Here is an 18,308-nt window from a genome sequence, read left to right on the forward strand (position 1 = left end):
GCGCCACGGGTCGCCACGTATCCACGGTACGCTCTCCGCCACCACGCTCGCCGCCGTCCGGTGGCTCTTCCTCGCCTTTCGCGCTTTCTTGGTCTTCCTCCTCTTCTTCTTCCACGGCGATGGCCCCTCCGAGCGGATCATGGGAGGGTTCTTACATGAGGGACGACGACATCGCTCGTCTCGTGCGCCTCCGCCGGATCCCTGCGGAGGTGATCACGCGAGCGCCGGGGGCCGAGGTGGAGCCGGTCCCGCAGCCCGGCGAACGTGTCGTCTTCGGGGCGCATTTCGACCGGGGGCTGGGCCTGCCGGCTTCGCCGTTTCTTTGGCAGTTTCTGGAATTCTTCGGCCTGCAGTCGCACCACTTGCCGGCCAACGCCTTCGTCGCGCTGAGCTGCTACGTGGCCTTCATGGAGGGCTACGCCGGATGTTGATTTCTGGAGCCGAATCTTCTACTTGAAGACGCAGACTACCGAAAGCCAGATGCGAGCCTGCGGCGCCGCCTCGATCTACTCCCACACAGGCACGCCCTTCCCGAAGATCCCGACTGTGGACTCGGTGAAGAAGTGGCAGATGTCTTTCTTCTACGTGAGGAATAACAACCCGGCGTTCGACCGGATCAATCTGCCGGAGTACAACCCGGCCCCGCCAGTCGGCCGACTCAACTGAGGCCACAACGCCAAGTCGGCGGACCCGGAGGTGGAGGTAAACCTCCTCTGGGACTTCCTTCACACGTGGGTAACCGAACGCCGGCTGTGCGCAGCCGACCTCCTCTGCAGCTACGCCGCCCGCCGGGTGCTGCCTTTACAGGCACGCGCCCACAAGATCTGCCATATGTCCAACCGGTTCGACCCGACCCGGACGTCCAAGATGGAGCTCACCAGAGCTCAGGTCGCCAAGCGGGTGAACTTCATCTCCCACGCGAAACTGCCTGAAACCTGGGACTGGGGGATGGAGCCTTACAACCGGGCGGAGATGCCGCCTATGGTGAGTTTTGTTTGTTTATTGGCCGGATACCGGCTTGCGGCAGCGTGTCCGGCTTTTATCTTACTGTTTTATTGTTTGTTTGCAGCTCTTCGATCGCCAGAGGGTTGAGGACGGCGATCTAGAGCACAAGTGGTGGACGCCGAATTACGTCGATCCGGCTGACCAAGCCGGCGATGACAAGAGCCCGGAGGTGGCTGATCAAGCCGGCCAGGGGGAGCACAACCCGCCGCCTTCTCCGCACCAGCCGGAGGAGGAGCAGCAGGAGGAGGAGGCGACGTCCGCCTCAGTGCCGATCCGGGCGGTGCCCGTGTCAATGAGGTCGCCTTCCACCTCGGTGACTTCCTTGTCCGCGCCCAAGGGGAAGAAGCGGGCCAGCGACCGGTCCACGGCCGCGCTGGAGGCGAAGGTGAAGAAGCAGCGCCGGATGGGGCCCAAGAAGGTTCCGGAAGCGGCCGGGTGAGTTTCTTTCTCTCGTTGTTTGATTCCTTTTCTTTCCTTCTTTTTGCTTATCTTTTTCTTGTTCGACCGACTAGGGCCGCTATAAAATTTTCCAAGGGCGGCGGCTCTCGGCCGACTTCCAGCGTCGTATCGCCGGTCCAGCAGCAGAGTAGGGAGCCGACTCCGCAGCCTACTCCGCGTGCGCGCACGCCACCCGTCGTCGTGCCGCCCGTGGTCACGCCGCCTGCCGCGGGGGCAGGCTCTTCAGCTGCACCTTCTTCGGATGCGCCCGGCTCCGACTCTCGGAGTGAGCCGGCTCGCCGCTGATGTCTACGTTCCCCCTCCTTTCCTGTAGACAGTGTTGGGCCTCCAAGAGCAGAGGTTTGTAGAACAGCAGCAAGTTTCCCTTAAGTGGATTACCCAAGGTTTATCGAACTCAGGGAGGAAGAGGTCAAAGATATCCCTCTCATGCAACCCCGCAACCACAAAGCAAGAAGTCTCTTGTGTCCCCAACACACCTAATAGGTGCACTAGTTCGGCGAAGAGATAGTGAAATACAGGTGGTATGAATAAGTAGTAGCAACGGCACCAGAAAAGTGCTTTGCCCAGGACAGTAAACAAGCAGTAGTAACGCAGCAGTAGTAATGCAGTAAAACAGTAAACAAGCAGCGATAGCAGTATTTAGGAACAAGGCCTAGGGATTACACTTTCACTAGTGGACACTCTCAACATTGATCACATAACAGAATAGATAAATGCATACTCTACACTTTTGTTGGATGATGAACACATTGCGTAGGATTACACGAACCCTCAATGCCGGAGTTAACAAGCTCCACAATAATGCTCATATTTTAGTAACCTTTAGTGTAAGATAGATCAAAAGACTAAACCAAGTACTAGCATAGCATGCACACTCGTCACCTTCATGCATATGTAGGAGGAATAGATCACATCAATATTATCATAGCAATAGTTAACTTCGCAATCTACAAGAGATCATGATCATAGCATAAACCAAGTACTAACACGGTGCACACACTCGTCACCTTTGCACACATGCAGGAGGAATAAAACTACTTTAATAACATTGCTAGAGTAGCACATAGATAAATTGTGATACAAACACATTGCAATCATAAAGAGATATAAATAAGCACCTCACTATGCCATTCAACAGTGAATAAGTATTCCGTGAAATATAGCCTAAGAGACCCACACGGTGCACACACTCGTCACCTTTACACACGTGGGACAAGGAGTCTCCGGAGATCACATAAGTAAAACTCACTTGACTAGCATAATGACATCTAGATTACAAGCATCATCATATGAATCTCAATCATGTAAGGCAGCTCATGAGATTATTGTATTGAAGCACATAGGAGAGAGATGAACCACATAGCTACCGGTACAGCCCCGAGCCTCGATGGAGAACTACTCCCCCCTCATGGGAGCAGCAGCGGTGATGAAGATGGCGGTGGAGATGGCAGCGGTGTCGATGGAGAAGCCTTCCGGGGGCACTTCCCCGCTCCGGCAGGGTGCCGGAACGAGACTCTCGTCCCCCAGATCTTGGCTTCGCGATGGCGGCGGCTCTGGAAGGTTTTCCGTATCGTGGTTTTTCGCATCAGGGGTTTCGCGACGGAGGCTTTAAGTAGGCGGAAGGGCAGGTCAAGGGGCGTCACGAGGGGCCCACACTATAGGTCGGCGCGGCCAGGGCTTGGGCCACGCCGCCCTATAGCCTGGCCACCTCGTGGCCCCACTTCGTGTGTTCTTCGGTCTTCCGGAAGCTCCGTGGAAAAATAGGGCCCCGGGTCTTCGTTTCGTCCAATTCCGAGAATATTTCGTTACTAGGATTTCGAAACCAAAAACAGCGAGAAAACAGAACCGGCACTTCGGCATCTTGTTAATAGGTTAGTTCCGTAAAATGCACTAATATGACATAAAGTGTGCATAAAACATGTAGGTATCATCAATAATATGGCATAGAACATAAGAAATTATCGATACGTCGGAGACGTATCAAGCATCCCCAAGCTTAGTTTCGCTCGTCCCGAGCGGTAAAACGATAACAAAGATAATTTCTGAAGTGATATGCCATCATAACCTTGATCATACTATTTGTAAACATATGTAGTGGATGCAGCGATCAAAACAATGGTGATGACATGAGTAAACAGGTGAATCATATAGCAAAGACTTTTCATGAATAGTACTTCAAGACAAGTATTAATAAGTCTTGCATAAGAGTTAACTCATAAAGCAATAAATCAAAGTAAAGGTATTGAAGCAACACAAAGGAAGATTAAGTTTCAGCGTTTGCTTTCAACTTGTAACATGTATATCTCATGGATAATTGTCAACATAGAGTAATATAACAAGTACAATATGCAAGTATGTAGGAATCAATGCACGGTTCACACAAGTGTTTGCTTCTTGAGGTGGAGAGAAATAGGTGAACCGACTCAACATAAAAGTAAAGAGAATGGTCCTTCAAAGAGGAAAGCATCGATTGCTATATTTGTGCTAGAGCTTTTATTTTGAAAACATGAAACAATTTTGTCAACGGTAGTAATAAAGCATATGAGTTATGTACATTATATCTTACAAGTTGCAAGTCTCATGCATAGTGTACTAATAGTGCCCGCACCTTGTCCTAATTAACTTGGACTACCGGATCTTTGCAATGCACATGTTTTGACCAAGTGTCACAATGGGGTACCTCCATGCTGCTCGTACAAAGGTCTAAGGAGAAAGCTCGCATTTTGGATTTCTCGCTTTTGATTATTCTCAACTTAGACATCCATACCGGGACAACATGGACAACGGATAATGGACTCCTCTTTAATGCATAAGCATGTGGCAACAATTATTATTCTCATATGAGATTGAGGATATGTGTCCAAACCGAAACTTCCACCATGAATCATGGCTTTAGTTAGCGGCCCAAAGTTCTTCTCTAACAATATGCATGCTCCAACCATGAAGGTGGTAGATCTCTCTTGCTTCGTGACAAGACGGACATGCATAGCAACTCACATGATATCCAACAAAGAATAGTTGATGGCGTCCCCGTAAACATGGTTATCGCTCAACAAGCAACTTAATAAGAGATAAAGTGCATAAGTACATATTCAATACTACAATAGTTTTTAAGCTATTTGTCCCATGAGCTATATATTGCAAAGGTGAATGATGGAATTTTAAAGGTAGCACTCAAGCAATTTACTTTGGAATGGCGGATAAATACCATGTAGTAGGTAGGTATGGTGGACACAAATGGCATAGTGGTTGGCTCAAGGATTTTGGATGTATGAGAAGTATTCCCTCTCGATACAAGGTTTAGGCTAGCAAGGTTATTTGAAACAAACACAAGGATGAACGGTACAGCAAAACTCACATAAAAGACATATGGTAAACATTATAAGACTCCATACCGTCTTCCTTGTTGTTCAAAACTCAATACTAGATGTTATCTAGACTCTAGAGAAACCAAATATGCAAACCAAATTAGCAAGCTCTAAGTATTTCTTCATTAATGGGTGCAAAGTATATGATGCAAGAGCTTAAACATGAGCACAACAATTGCCAAGTATCAAATTATCCAAGACATTGTAGCAATTTACTACATGTATCATTTTCCAATTCCAACCATATAACAAATTAACGAAGAAGAAACTTCGCCATGAATACTATGAGTAGAGCCTAAGGACATATTTGTCCATATGCTACAGCGGAGCGTGTCTCTCTCCCACAAAGTGAATGCTAGGATCCATTTTATTCAAACAAAACAAAAAACAAAAACAAACCGACGCTCCAAGCAAAGTACATAAGATGTGACGGAATAAAAATATAGTTTCAGGGGAGGAACTCGATAATGTTGTCGATGAAGAAGGGGATGCCTTGGGCATCCCCAAGCTTAGACGCTTGAGTCTTCTTATAATATGCAGGGGTGAACCACCGGGGCATCCCCAAGCTTAGAGCTTTCACTCTCCTTGATCATATTGTATCATACTCCTCTCTTGATCCTTGAAAACTTCCTCCACACCAAACTCGAAACAACTCATTAGAGGGTTAGTGCACAATAAAAATTCACATGTTCAGAGGTGACACAATCATTCTTAACACTTCTGGACATTGCATAAAGCTACTGGACATTAATGGATCAAAGAAATTCATCCAACATAGCAAAAGAGGCAATGCGAAATAAAAGGCAGAATCTGTCAAAACAGTAACAGTCCGTAAAGATGGATTTTATTAGGGAACCAGACTTGCTCAAATGAAAATGCCCAAATTGAATGAAAGTTGCGTACATATCTGAGGATCACTCACGTAAATTGGCTTAATTTTCTGAGTTACCTACAGAGAATTAGACCCAGATTCGTGACAGCAAAGAAATCTGTTTCTGCGCAGTAATCCAAATCTAGTACTTACTTTACTATCAAAGACTTTACTTGGCACAACAAAACTCAAAACTAAGATAAGGAGAGGTTGCTACAGTAGTAAACAACTTCCAAGACACAAATATAAAACAAAGTACTGTAGCAAAATAACACATGGGTTATCTCCCAAGAAGTTCTTTCTTTATAGCCGTTAAGATGGGCTCAGCAGTTTTAATGATGCACTCGCAAGAAATAATATTTGAAGAAAAAGAGAGCATCAAGAGGCAAATTCAAAACACATTTAAGTCTAACATGCTTCCTATGCATTGGAATCTTGTAAATAAACAAGTTCATGAAGAGCAAAGTGACAAGCATAGGAAGATAAAACAAGTGTAGCTTCAAAAATTTCAGCACATAGAGAGGCATTTTAGTAACATGAAAATTTCTACAACCATATTTTCCTCTCTCATAATAACTTTCAGTAGCAACATGAGCAAACTCAACAATATAACCATCACATAAAGCTTTCTTATCATGAGTCTCATGCATAAAATTATTACTCTCCACATAGGCATAATCAATTTTATTAGTTGTAGTGGGAGCAAATTCAACAAAGTAGCTATCATTATTATTCTCATCAAGTGTAGGAGGCATAGTATAATCAAAGAAAATTTTCTCCTCAATGCTTGGGGGACTAAAAAGATCATGAAAACCAGCTTCCCCAAGCTTAGAACTTTCTATATTATTATCAACAATGGTGTTCAAAGCGTTCATACTAATATTACTACCAAAGCATGCAAATAAGATTTCATAGGTTTTTTAATTTTCGCATCAAACAATCCATGTTTTAAATCAGGAAATAGAATAAGAAGCTCATTGTTGTCCATTATGCCAAACTAGTGTAAACAAGAAACAAAAAGATGCAATTGCAGGATCTAAAGGAAATAGCTTCGAGCACACACACGACGGCGCCGTGAAAAATACTTTACCCGGGACCGTAGTATGAGTGCCTTTTTACCTTTCCTCCCCGGCAACGGCGCCGGAAAATAGCTTGATGTCTACGTTCCCCCTCCTTTCTCGTAGACAGTGTTGGGCCTCCAAGAGCGAGAGGTTTGTAGAACAGCAGCAAGTTTCCCTTAAGTGGATTACCCAAGGTTTATCGAACTCGGGGAGGAAGAGGTCAAAGATATCCCTCTCATGCAATCCCGCAACCACAAAGCAAGAAGTCTCTTGTGTCCCCAACACACCTAATAGGTGCACTAGTTCGGCGAAGAGATAGTGAAATACGGGTGGTATGAATAAGTAGTAGCAACGGCACCGGAAAAGTGCTTTGCCCAGGACAAGAACAAGCAGTAGTAACGCAGCAAGTAGTAATGCAGTAAAACAAGTAAACAAGCAGCGATAGCGATATTTAGGAACAAGGCCTAGGGATTACACTTTCACTAGTGGACACTCTCAACATTGATCACATAACAGAATAGATAAATGCATACTCTACACTTTTGTTGGATGATGAACACATTGCGTAGGATTACACGAACCCTCAATGCCGGAGTTAACAAGCTCCACAATAATGCTCATATTTTAGTAACCTTTAGTGTAAGATAGATCAAAAGACTAAACCAAGTACTAGCATAGCATGCACACTCGTCACCTTCATGCATATGTAGGAGGAATAGATCACATCAATATTATCATAGCAATAGTTAACTTCGCAATCTACAAGAGATCATGATCATAGCATAAACCAAGTACTAACACGGTGCACACACTCGTCACCTTTGCACACATGCAGGAGGAATAAAACTACTTTAATAACATTGCTAGAGTAGCACATAGATAAATTGTGATACAAACACATTGCAATCATAAAGAGATATAAATAAGCACCTCACTATGCCATTCAACAAGTGAATAAGTATTCGTGAAATATAGCCTAAGAGACCCACACGGTGCACACACTCGTTACCTTTACACACGTGGGACAAGGAGTCTCCTGGAGATCACATAAGTAAAACTCACTTGACTAGCATAATGACATCTAGATTACAAGCATCATCATATGAATCTCAATCATGTAAGGCAGCTCATGAGATTATTGTATTGAAGCACATAGGAGAGAGATGAACCACATAGCTACCGGTACAGCCCCGAGCCTCGATGGAGAACTACTCCCCCCTCATGGGAGCAGCAGCGGTGATGAAGATGGCGGTGGAGATGGCAGCGGTGTCGATGGAGAAGCCTTCCGGGGGCACTTCCCCGCTCCGGCAGGGTGCCGGAACAGAGACTCCTGTCCCCCAGATCTTGGCTTCGCGATGGCGGCGGCTCTGGAAGGTTTTCCGTATCGTGGTTTTTCGCATCGTGGGTTTCGCGACGGAGGCTTTAAGTAGGCGGAAGGGCAGGTCAAGGGGCGTCACGAGGGGCCCACACTATAGGTCGGCGCGGCCAGGGCTTGGGCCGCGCCGCCCTATAGCCTGGCCACCTCGTGGCCCCACTTCGTGTGTTCTTCGGTCTTCTGGAAGCTCCGTGGAAAAATAGGGCCCCGGGTCTTCGTTTCGTCCAATTCCGAGAATATTTCGTTACTAGGATTTCGAAACCAAAAACAGCGAGAAAACAGGAACCGGCACTTCGGCATCTTGTTAATAGGTTAGTTCCAGAAAATGCACTAATATGACATAAAGTGTGCATAAAACATGTAGGTATCATCAATAATATGGCATAGAACATAAGAAATTATCGATACGTCGGAGACGTATCAGCCGTGTCGGCCAGCCGACTCTTGACGATCTCTTCCCGCGCCGCACCCGGCTTATAGAGCCTGCGGCCGGGGCTGGCAGAGGTGCACCCGGCGGGGCGGGAGCCGGCGGGGCCGTGCCTTCCGTTGTTGTCCTGGACGCGAGTTCGGACGAAGCGCCGACTGTGCCGGGGTCTGGTATCCCCACCGAGCCAACAGCTTCGGCCGCGCCGCCTCCATCTTCGGAGCCGGCGAGAGAGGAGCCGGTGGGGCAGGAGCCGGCGCGCTCAGCCGACGCCGATGCTCGTGCGCTGGTGACGATGAAGGGCCCGGCGGAGCCGCCTCAAGGTCTTCATGTTTCCAAGGCCGCCTCGCTACTCAATGTGGTGTCCGCCTCCGACTCCAGCCTTGGCTCGGCCGGCACCATGGAGAAGGTCTGGCACCAGGCGGATGCCTGTGAGGTGACCAGTCGGGATGGACGTCCAGGCGTGGCGCCTGTGGAGATGTTCTTTTCCGGCTTCCGCGCCCACATCAAGGCCAAAGCCGCCGAGACCGAAGTCCGCCTGGCGCGGCTGGAGGCGGCTGACAAGGTTAGTTCGTATCTGCTATTTTTTGCAATTTAGCATTATCCTGGTAGCCCTCCGAGGCGTGGGCCGGCTGCTCGGAGCCGGTCCGGGTTTCGCTTAGACGCTTATCTTTGTGTTTTCCTCAGATGGTTACGGAGAGGCGGACCGCCTTGTACAACCAACTTGTGGCCAGCTACCACAAAGCCAAGATCGAGCGCGCCGACATGGCCCGCGAACTGGAGGCCGCCAAGGGTGAGACTTTTTCCTCTTTTACTTTGTTTCTTTTTCTTTAGTTTCATCCGGCTGACGGCTTCTTTTGCCGGCTTGCAGCTGTTGCCGCCCGAGTCCCGCAGTTGGAGGAGGATCTTTGGGCCGCCCGCGCCCAATGCGCCGTAAGCGAGCAGGCGGTCCGGACCGCTGCTGCCAAGGTGAAGGAGACCGAGGGGGAGCTATCGCGACTGCGTCGTCTTGAGGCTAACCACCTCAGTAAGCTCGCCTCCCTTAAACGGGTTGAGGAGGAGAAGGTGGAGGACCTCCGCAAGCGGCTGGAGGAGGTGGACCGGCAGCGCCTGCAACTTCGGGACGAGGTGAATTCCAAGTCCAATGAGCTGTCGGCCACCGCCAAGCGGTGGGTGACGGAGATTAGCGCGCTCGACCGTGGCTTGGAGGGTGAGTCTTTACATTCTTCCTTTCCTCTTGCCGGCTTTCGTCTGTCGGCTGCCGGCTTAGGTTTGCAGTCGGCAGGTGAAACCACTTCAGTTTTTGATATCTCCATCTTCAGGCTGGGGGCAGGCGGTTTTTGCCGGCTGCCGCCAGTCTACTTCTTAACTTCGATGATCTCCATCTTCAGGCTAGGGGCAGATGGTTCTTGCCGGCTGCCGCCAGTCTATTTTTTTTAACTTCGAAATTTTGTATTTTTCCGTCCTTTCCCCGGCTTGCGGCTGATTGCAGTCGGTAAGGATCTGCTGGCTGTGATCAGCCGGATCTTCAAATTTTTAACATGCTTTTATCTTTGCAGCGGCCTTCCCTGAGGCGCAGGACGCTGCGTTAGTTGCAGCCGGCAGGGCGCGGGAGGCCCGGCGGCAGGCCACCGGCGAGCAAAGCTCTGATCACTTCTCCATGGATGACTATCTGGCGTCCATGGCCGCCCGCGTCGAGCCGATAACCATGCTGGGCTACGAGCTCAGGAAGGCGGTGGAGGAGCTGATCCGGCTGCTTTGGCTGACGGAGACGCCGCCGAAGGATCTTGCCAACCTCATCGCCTGGCTCGAGAAGGCGCCCGACCGCTTGCTCGATTGGAAAGAGTCCGCCGCGCGTGCCGGAGCCGACATGGCGTTGTCGTTTGTGCTCTCCTGGTACAACGAGGTTAGCCTCGACCAGCTGGAGTACCGGCGGGCCGATGTGGAGGACAAGCTTCCGGCGGAAAACAAAACCGCCCGGCTTGCCCGCGCCTGCGCCATCGCTGACTTCGTCGACAAGGGCATCTTCGTCGAGGACCCAAACCCGCCTTCAGAGGACGGGGGGGAGGAGCCCGAGGATGAGGAGGCAGAGGACACGCCGGATGTGCCAGAGGCAAACCCGGCGGCCGACTCGTCAAACGCTCCCCCGGCTGGTCCTGCTCCAGCTGGCCTTAAATTTATCTGCATGTAATTTTGCTTTTGCAAGACAGTTTGTTAAATCCCTGGGATGCCGGGTGCATATGTAAGACAATGTTATTATCCTTTTATTAAGTCACACTTTAATGTGTTTGTTAATCATTTGTGTGCCGACTTGTTTTCTTCCGGTTCGTTCGCTTTTTCCCATCCGCCTCACTCTTTGGCTTTGCCCTTGCCGATCGTACGTCCGACTTGCGGTCCGTCGCCGGATCAAGAGCGTGCCGCTGGGTGAGGTCAATAGTATTTTAGTCGAACGAGCCGAGTTCGACAATCCGACACTTTTATGAAAAGTTGTACAAGGGTCAATTCGCTTTCACTCTTTCCCTTAGCCGTCTTTCGCGTGCCGGTTCCTTAAGCATCTTACCCCCGCCAGCCGGACAGCCGGGTTGCGGTCTGTAGCTGGATCGGGAGCCGGCTGTCGGGAAACCGGATCACCGTAGTGAGCCGGCCGCGTGAGAGGGTGCAAGCCAATCGGTGAAGGCAGTAGAGTACGCGAAAAACTTGTTGAAATCGACGCTCTTGGCGTTTGCTTTTTCATAGCTTACAAAAGGAGTACAAGGGATACATACATTCCTGCTCTCAACTATAAAATGGGCGAAGCAAGTTGACATTCCAGGGACGTTTAGTCTCCTCGTCAGTTTTGTTCAACTTGTTTTTCTTAGCCTCTTGGGCATCTACGAGATAGTAGGAATCGTTTCCTACCACCTTGCTCACGATGAAGGGACCCTCCCATGGGGATGACAATTTATGCTGTCCGGCTATCCGTTGGATCAGCCGGAGCACTAGGTCTCCTTCTCGGAATGCTAAGGGCTGGACCTTCCGGATGTGATAGCGCCGGAGGCTCTGCTGGCACTACAACAGGACAGAGCTTTGGTAACACCATGTTGTGTTACTACAGGTCCAAAACAATGTTACTAGCCCACGTAGTAACATATTTTGAGATGTGTTCCATTAGGCCGTGTTACTAGGTGACGTCCCGAGTCACACATAATAATTGTTACCATATGTCAAATATTGTGTTACAATTTATATTGTAGTAACACGCATATTCTCGTGTTACTAGATGTGTTGGTAACACATTTTCTAAACTATAGTAACACCGACAGTAACATATTTTCATAGATGTAGAACATTGGTGGTAACATATTTTTGTAGTTGTAGTAACATAATTAGTAACATTCTTTTTAGCTTTGTGGCGCGAATAGTAACATAATATATGTACATTGTAACACAATGATTTATACTTAGTAACACATTTTGTATCTACGGTAACACGAACAGTAACACTACAATATCATTATTACAACATAATAAATGTATTTTTATTATTAATCACAAAATAAGGTGCCTAATTTAGGAAATATATATTTATGTAATATAATTAATGAATTGCACAATCAATTAACTACTTTAGTATGATGCTTGATGTCATCACAATGTGAGACAAATAGAAGCACACGCCATTACAATGTGAAAGCTTGAACCACAACGCTTGCACACAAATAGAATTTATTAAGATATCTATTATAAATATATAAGAGTGTAGGACACATATATATTATAATTAAAAAATGCTAATACTTGGTGCGACATCTTAACAATCATATCTATAGAAAACACAATTATAAAGAATATTACACGAGTATCACATTTGCATAAATTCGACGAAAGAAAAATATCCTCTTAAAATAACAATACTCCATACATTTTTCATTCTATCAATGTAAACTACAACTACTGATCAGAAAAATCTTCAAACTTTATTTCCTCTTTGATCCAATCAGGAACTTCACCTGGAACTCAATCTTTCTTTCGAATCTGTAAAATAAAATTGAAAACTATAGTTGATGATTAAATGTACATAAATAAGTTTATAAAATATTAAAGGGAAGAAAATAACTCACGAAAGCTGTAGGCCAAGCAATTAAGAATCCCGACGAAAAAGCATCACCAATGATCTTGCAATCAGATACTTCCCTTACTGATTCCTCATTATCCATTATAGGTTCATCTATGCGCACTAGTGAAAATTCCGCACCCAACTCAATACCACCAGCCTTAGTTGCAGGATCAGTGCTACGAATAGTAGCATATGCAACATTCCGCTTGTTTGGATAGGTTGAAGTTCTAAGAACTACTTCACAACCAGCCTATATTATGATCAATATTAGCATTCAATGACAAGTATTATATATTTGCATAAAAAATGGCAACGGATACACATGGTCATAGTTAAAGGCTTTGTTACAAACACACATTGATGCACTAGTTTCTTAAAGGCCAGCAAGGCATATATACCACATGCAACATCACCCTCAAAAAGTACTCGCGTTCTCGAAATAAACACAACATGTTTATAGTTGCATGTAAAATACTAAGTGTGTCATGGCCATGATATCTTCTAGACTACACATTTTATGCTACTAGATGTCGCATATTTAAGTATGGCATATGTACAAGTTTCTAACTATATATTTCTAATACTACCAGAATAATACATTGAGTGCAGGTATTACCAAGTCCTAATCAATCTGTTTGGATCTTTAATAGTATAATAACAAGAGAAAGTAGAGTGCATATATTACCAGGTCCTAATATGTTTGGATTTTAAATATTAATAGTAATAGCAAGAGAAAGTACATGCTTAGAAGTTTAATGATCAAATACCAATTCAGTATTCTACAAATTCAGTATACGAAGTTCTGCTATGATACCGTGTTGATTACATAAGAAAATAATAAATGAAGTTGGTTGCAGGACAACATTAATAGATGTGCAACTACATTTTGTAATGCCATTTTGGTGAAACCATGTATTAAAGGGCACATCGTATGACTCCAGAAGCAAATAACTTGGTGATTGTAGATATTGTGCGGATATTTACCTTGAGTGAAGATGTATGCCGTCTTTTCGAGGGTTTTGAGGGTACTGAGCTTCCACGCTTATTTTTGATCCTCTGTTGGTCTAATCGTGCAAAAGATTCATCAATCAGATCTCCCGTTTCCCTCACCTACACAAGAGAATAATAGTACATGGAGTGATATTCATAGCCCGGAACTACGTAAAAGCTGCAACTTCAAAACCCAAAAGCACATGAATATTACCTCTGGCATAGAACCACTAACAGGGTCTTGTGGCAGTGATGAATTTTGTTGAATAAGTAATTGATTGCTATTGTCATGCTCACCATCCTGGTTCCGTGACACAGAAATGTTAAGCAAGTAACTATTTTATATTCTATCTTTTTTGACATGAGTAAAAGTAGCCATAACCTTTTCACGTGAAAGCAATAAATTATCCTGAGATGTGCCATGCTGCATAGATGAGTTTGCTTCAACAGGTCCACTGCATTGAACTCTCTACAGACTGGAATATCAATACAAGGTTTGAAGTGGCAGGCAATGATATAGCCATGTATTGACATTTACCTTTGTTTTACCATGTAGTACTGGTAACCGAGAAATAACATTATTGTTTGATCGTAGATTTTCCTACATAAGTAACAAGTCTAAGTAAAATATTGGAAGAAATGCATACAATAGGAAGAGAAAAGGACTTCATTTACCTCTTCTTCTATTTCATTCCCATGGCCTTCTTTATTATTCCTATCTTCAAGCCTTCTTATATGTTCCTTCATCATTGCTATTTCCCCCCAGACATCATGTTCACCTTCACACGCTGGTCCATCAGTTGTAGTCATATTGATGTTCTTGAGATACCGTGGTGTTCGACCATAGACTTGCTTAGGAGTTGGAAGCAAGCCCATGCCATGAACCTGTCCAGTCTTTTCTTCCCCTAACACTTCCCGCAGGGCATCACCTTCCCATGCAACTCTTCTATTGACATTTTGTCCCAACTCTGGTCGTTGAGCTCATCATGGATCTTTGTAGAACTTTGGCCTCTTTATTTCCATCTGCATAGTGCAGGTATATGGTCAACAAGTCCGCCATCCTACATATATATAAAGAAGTCAATCAAACAAGCAAAAATAGCATGAAAAAAGAGCAATTAGGACTCACTGAAATAGGTAAACCAGCAATGGTATAATTAAATTATTACATTATTCTACAATTGCTGATTGTTCATTGTATAAACCTTTTATTAGATTTGATCCGCATAGGCCAAGTAGATATACTAATAATTTACTAACCTGGAGCATATACAAAATTAATACGAGTACTTCAAGTGAAAAAAGTTAACTCACAGCTAACTGAAAAATGTGAAGCAACAACAGAATACAGCATGTGTGCATCTGTTACCTATGCCGTTTACCATATGCCGTTTACCATATGCCCACTACTGAAAATCATATACCGATGTGGAGGGCATAATACAACATTACATTATGAAATTTCCATATGAGTGTAACAGAGAGTTCTGTGCTAAAAAATATTGGCGCGAGTGGTGCACACATACTGGTTTACATGCGTACAGATGTAGCATCAATTAAACAAGATCAGAGGGAGCAGAACATATAGATATAACCAAATCAACCTCAAGCCGTGGTAGAAGCCTGCCGGATTACCTCGTTGGTGCAGTGGCCTGCAGAAGAGTGTATTCTCGACGGGAATGGAGATCGCCGTGCTGTGGTGGTTGGTGGGGGGAGGGGGACGGGATGTGGTCGGTGGCTCGGCGGCGAGGTGTTGGGAGGCGGCGAGGTGGCGGGGGAAGGGCCGGCTAGGTGTTGTGGGAGGCGCAGTGGTGGGGGGCGGCGCGGTGGCGGGCGGGGCGAGGGGGCGCGGTGGTGGTTCTCTAGATTAGATCAGATATACTCGGTATGAGTTAATTACGGCGTTTTTTGTTTCACGCTGATACTACGGGATGGAGGAGCTAGCCCTCTATATATAGGAGCTATTAATTGGAGGGAAAAGTGTATGACAGCGGGAAGAACTAAAAAAATTCCCTCTCGCTGATTTTTAGTCTCAACAAAATAACCAGATTGGCGGGACAAAAGGTTTATTTTGTTTTTTGGAATTGATATCTATTGAATAAATTTGCAGAATATCCACCTCTAATAAATATAAAATAATTCAGGCCCCTCGGGTGACCGACTTCTTTCTACTGAATGGGATGTAATTTTTATACGGAGATAACTAGAGGAAAAACTTTGCAAGAAGTATGCGAATATTTGTCGGTATTCTAGATGCACAAAGTAGTCATTGATATATACCTTGGTCGGAGCGTGGGGCGTCTGGCCTTAGATCTGCGGCGAGGCCCTACTCGTCTATCCGCCATTGGGGCTTCTTCCACATCCATCCGAGCACCTACCACCCGACAACGGCGCCAATCACCCACGCCTGGATGGTGCCGATTGGCATGATCAACCTCTTCGTCGGCTTCGCCGGTGTCAGAGACCCCGTTGAGGTCCGCCTCGACCAACTGCATGATCCATATGCGCCGATCCAGCTCCTCACCACCACTCTCCCGCTCTCTGGCGAAGCTTACGTCGAGGGCGAGTCGGCAGCTGCGGCGTTAGTCGCCGGATCCATCGTTGTGGAGTTAGTAGCGGACTCCATCACCCTGGTCTCTAACCTGGGAGACTACGAGGACAGCTCCATCCTCCCCCTCTTCGACAACAACTCGGAGCCCGACTCCGTTGAGGCGCCGCAGTACCACCGCCACGCCACCGTCTTCATGGCAACTGGCTATGCACGCCCGGATGTCCCCTTCACCATGCCGCTCCCATCGATGACGCTCGCAGACGACATCGAGGCGCACCGGGTGGCTCTCGAGGCGCAGAGGAAGAAGGAGCTCGTCGAGCGGCAGAAGTTCCGCGTCGAGCAGGAGTCGGCGAGAGCGTTGTCGACCCCGGACGGGGCGGCCCATGTCAGGAACAACAGCGCCCCGGAGTCGAGCCGAGCTGCCGCCGAACGAGCAACCAACAAGTCGTCTATTTGCCGGTGGGGCTTCTTCCACATCCATCCGAGCACCTACCACCCGACAACGGCGCCAATCACCCACGCCTGGATGGTGCCGATCGGCATGATCAACCTCTTCGTCGGCCTCTCCGGCTTCAGCGACCCCGTCGAGGTCCGCCTCGACCAACTGCATGATCCATATGCGCCGGGCCAGCTCCTCACCGCCACTATCCCGCTCTCTGCCGAAGCTTACGTCGAGGGCGAGTTGGCGGTTGCGGCGTTAGTCGCTGGATCCATCGTCGCGGAGTCAATCGCGGACTCCGTCACCCTGGTTCTAACCCGGGAGACTACGAGGACAGCTCCATCCTCCCCCTCTTCGACAGCGACTCGGAGCCCGACTCCGTCGAGGCGCCGCAGTACCACCGCCACGCCGCCGTCTTCATGGCAACTGGCGATGCACGGCCGAATGGCCCCTTCACCACGCCGCTCCCGTCTACGACGCCCGCATACGACATCGAGGCGCACCGGGTGGCTCTCGAGGCGCAGAGGTCGAAGAAGGAGCTCGTCGAGCGGCAGAAGTTCCGCGTCGAGCAGGAGTCGGCGAGAGCGTTGTCGGCCCCGGACGGGGCGGCCCGTGTCAGGAACAACGGCGCCCCGGAATCGAGCCGAGCGGCCGCCGAACGAGCAACCAACAAGAAGAAAAACGATTCTAATAGGCGCCGTAGTCATCGACACCAACCAGAGTTGGTGCAGGCTTTCACCCGGAGTCTGACCCAACCGCGAACCTCAGGGAACACGAGGGGAATAGCCAGGGGGTGGAGAAATGGCCGCCGCCAATGTCCTTGATGCCCAAGCGGCTTCATCAGCGCACCGTCCAGCGGCAACGATGCGGGGAAAGGAAAAGGAAGGGACATAGAAGTGGCGGCGGTAGGGTTTCCCCGTGTCGCAGAGGAGGTCGGCGTGGGGGTCAAATATGCTACTCCCTCCGATCTAAATTAATTGACTCCATTTTATTTAGATACGGTATGAAGTATTTTAAGGGAATAATTACATTTCCTTTGAAACAAAGGGAATAATTAGATTAAACACCATATTATTTGCAGCTAACCTAAAGTGAATGGCCGCACGCCATCCCTGTCTCTTTTCCCCGTGTGAATCTCTCCAAGTAAAAGAAAAAACAGATTTCCCCTAATTCCCCATGTGAATCTCTCCAAGGAAAACAAATCTCGTCCTTTATCCACGGACGCCGCCAATACCCGACTCCACCGCTGCGCCGCCAACCACCGTGCTACCGCCCGTCGCCTCCCACCCGGCCGGCGGCCGCTGTTACCGCCGACCACCTTTGACGGTATCAACCCTCGCTTCTTCCGGTCCCACGTCGGCATCTACGGCTAATCGCCGAGCAATCAGGCACGTAAGTTACCAATGGATGTCTCAAATCTTCTATGATGTTCTTTGTTGAATCTTTGAAATTTATTCAGTTTGATGAAATCGAGATGTATGTTGTTGTCGTTTTCTAGATACATGATATATTAGTACATGAATTAGACTAGCTTCGTTTTGTACAGTACTAGTGTAAATTCATGTAATTTTGCAGAAAATTTCTCTGCCCTTCAATGTCAATACGTGTAAAATCTTTTGCTCTTGCGTTCTGTACTTTCAGTTTGCTGAATACACACTAGAGTTTTCAG

Source organism: Lolium rigidum, chromosome 6, assembly GCF_022539505.1.
Source record: "Lolium rigidum isolate FL_2022 chromosome 6, APGP_CSIRO_Lrig_0.1, whole genome shotgun sequence".
Classification (NCBI taxonomy): Eukaryota; Viridiplantae; Streptophyta; class Magnoliopsida; order Poales; family Poaceae; genus Lolium; species Lolium rigidum.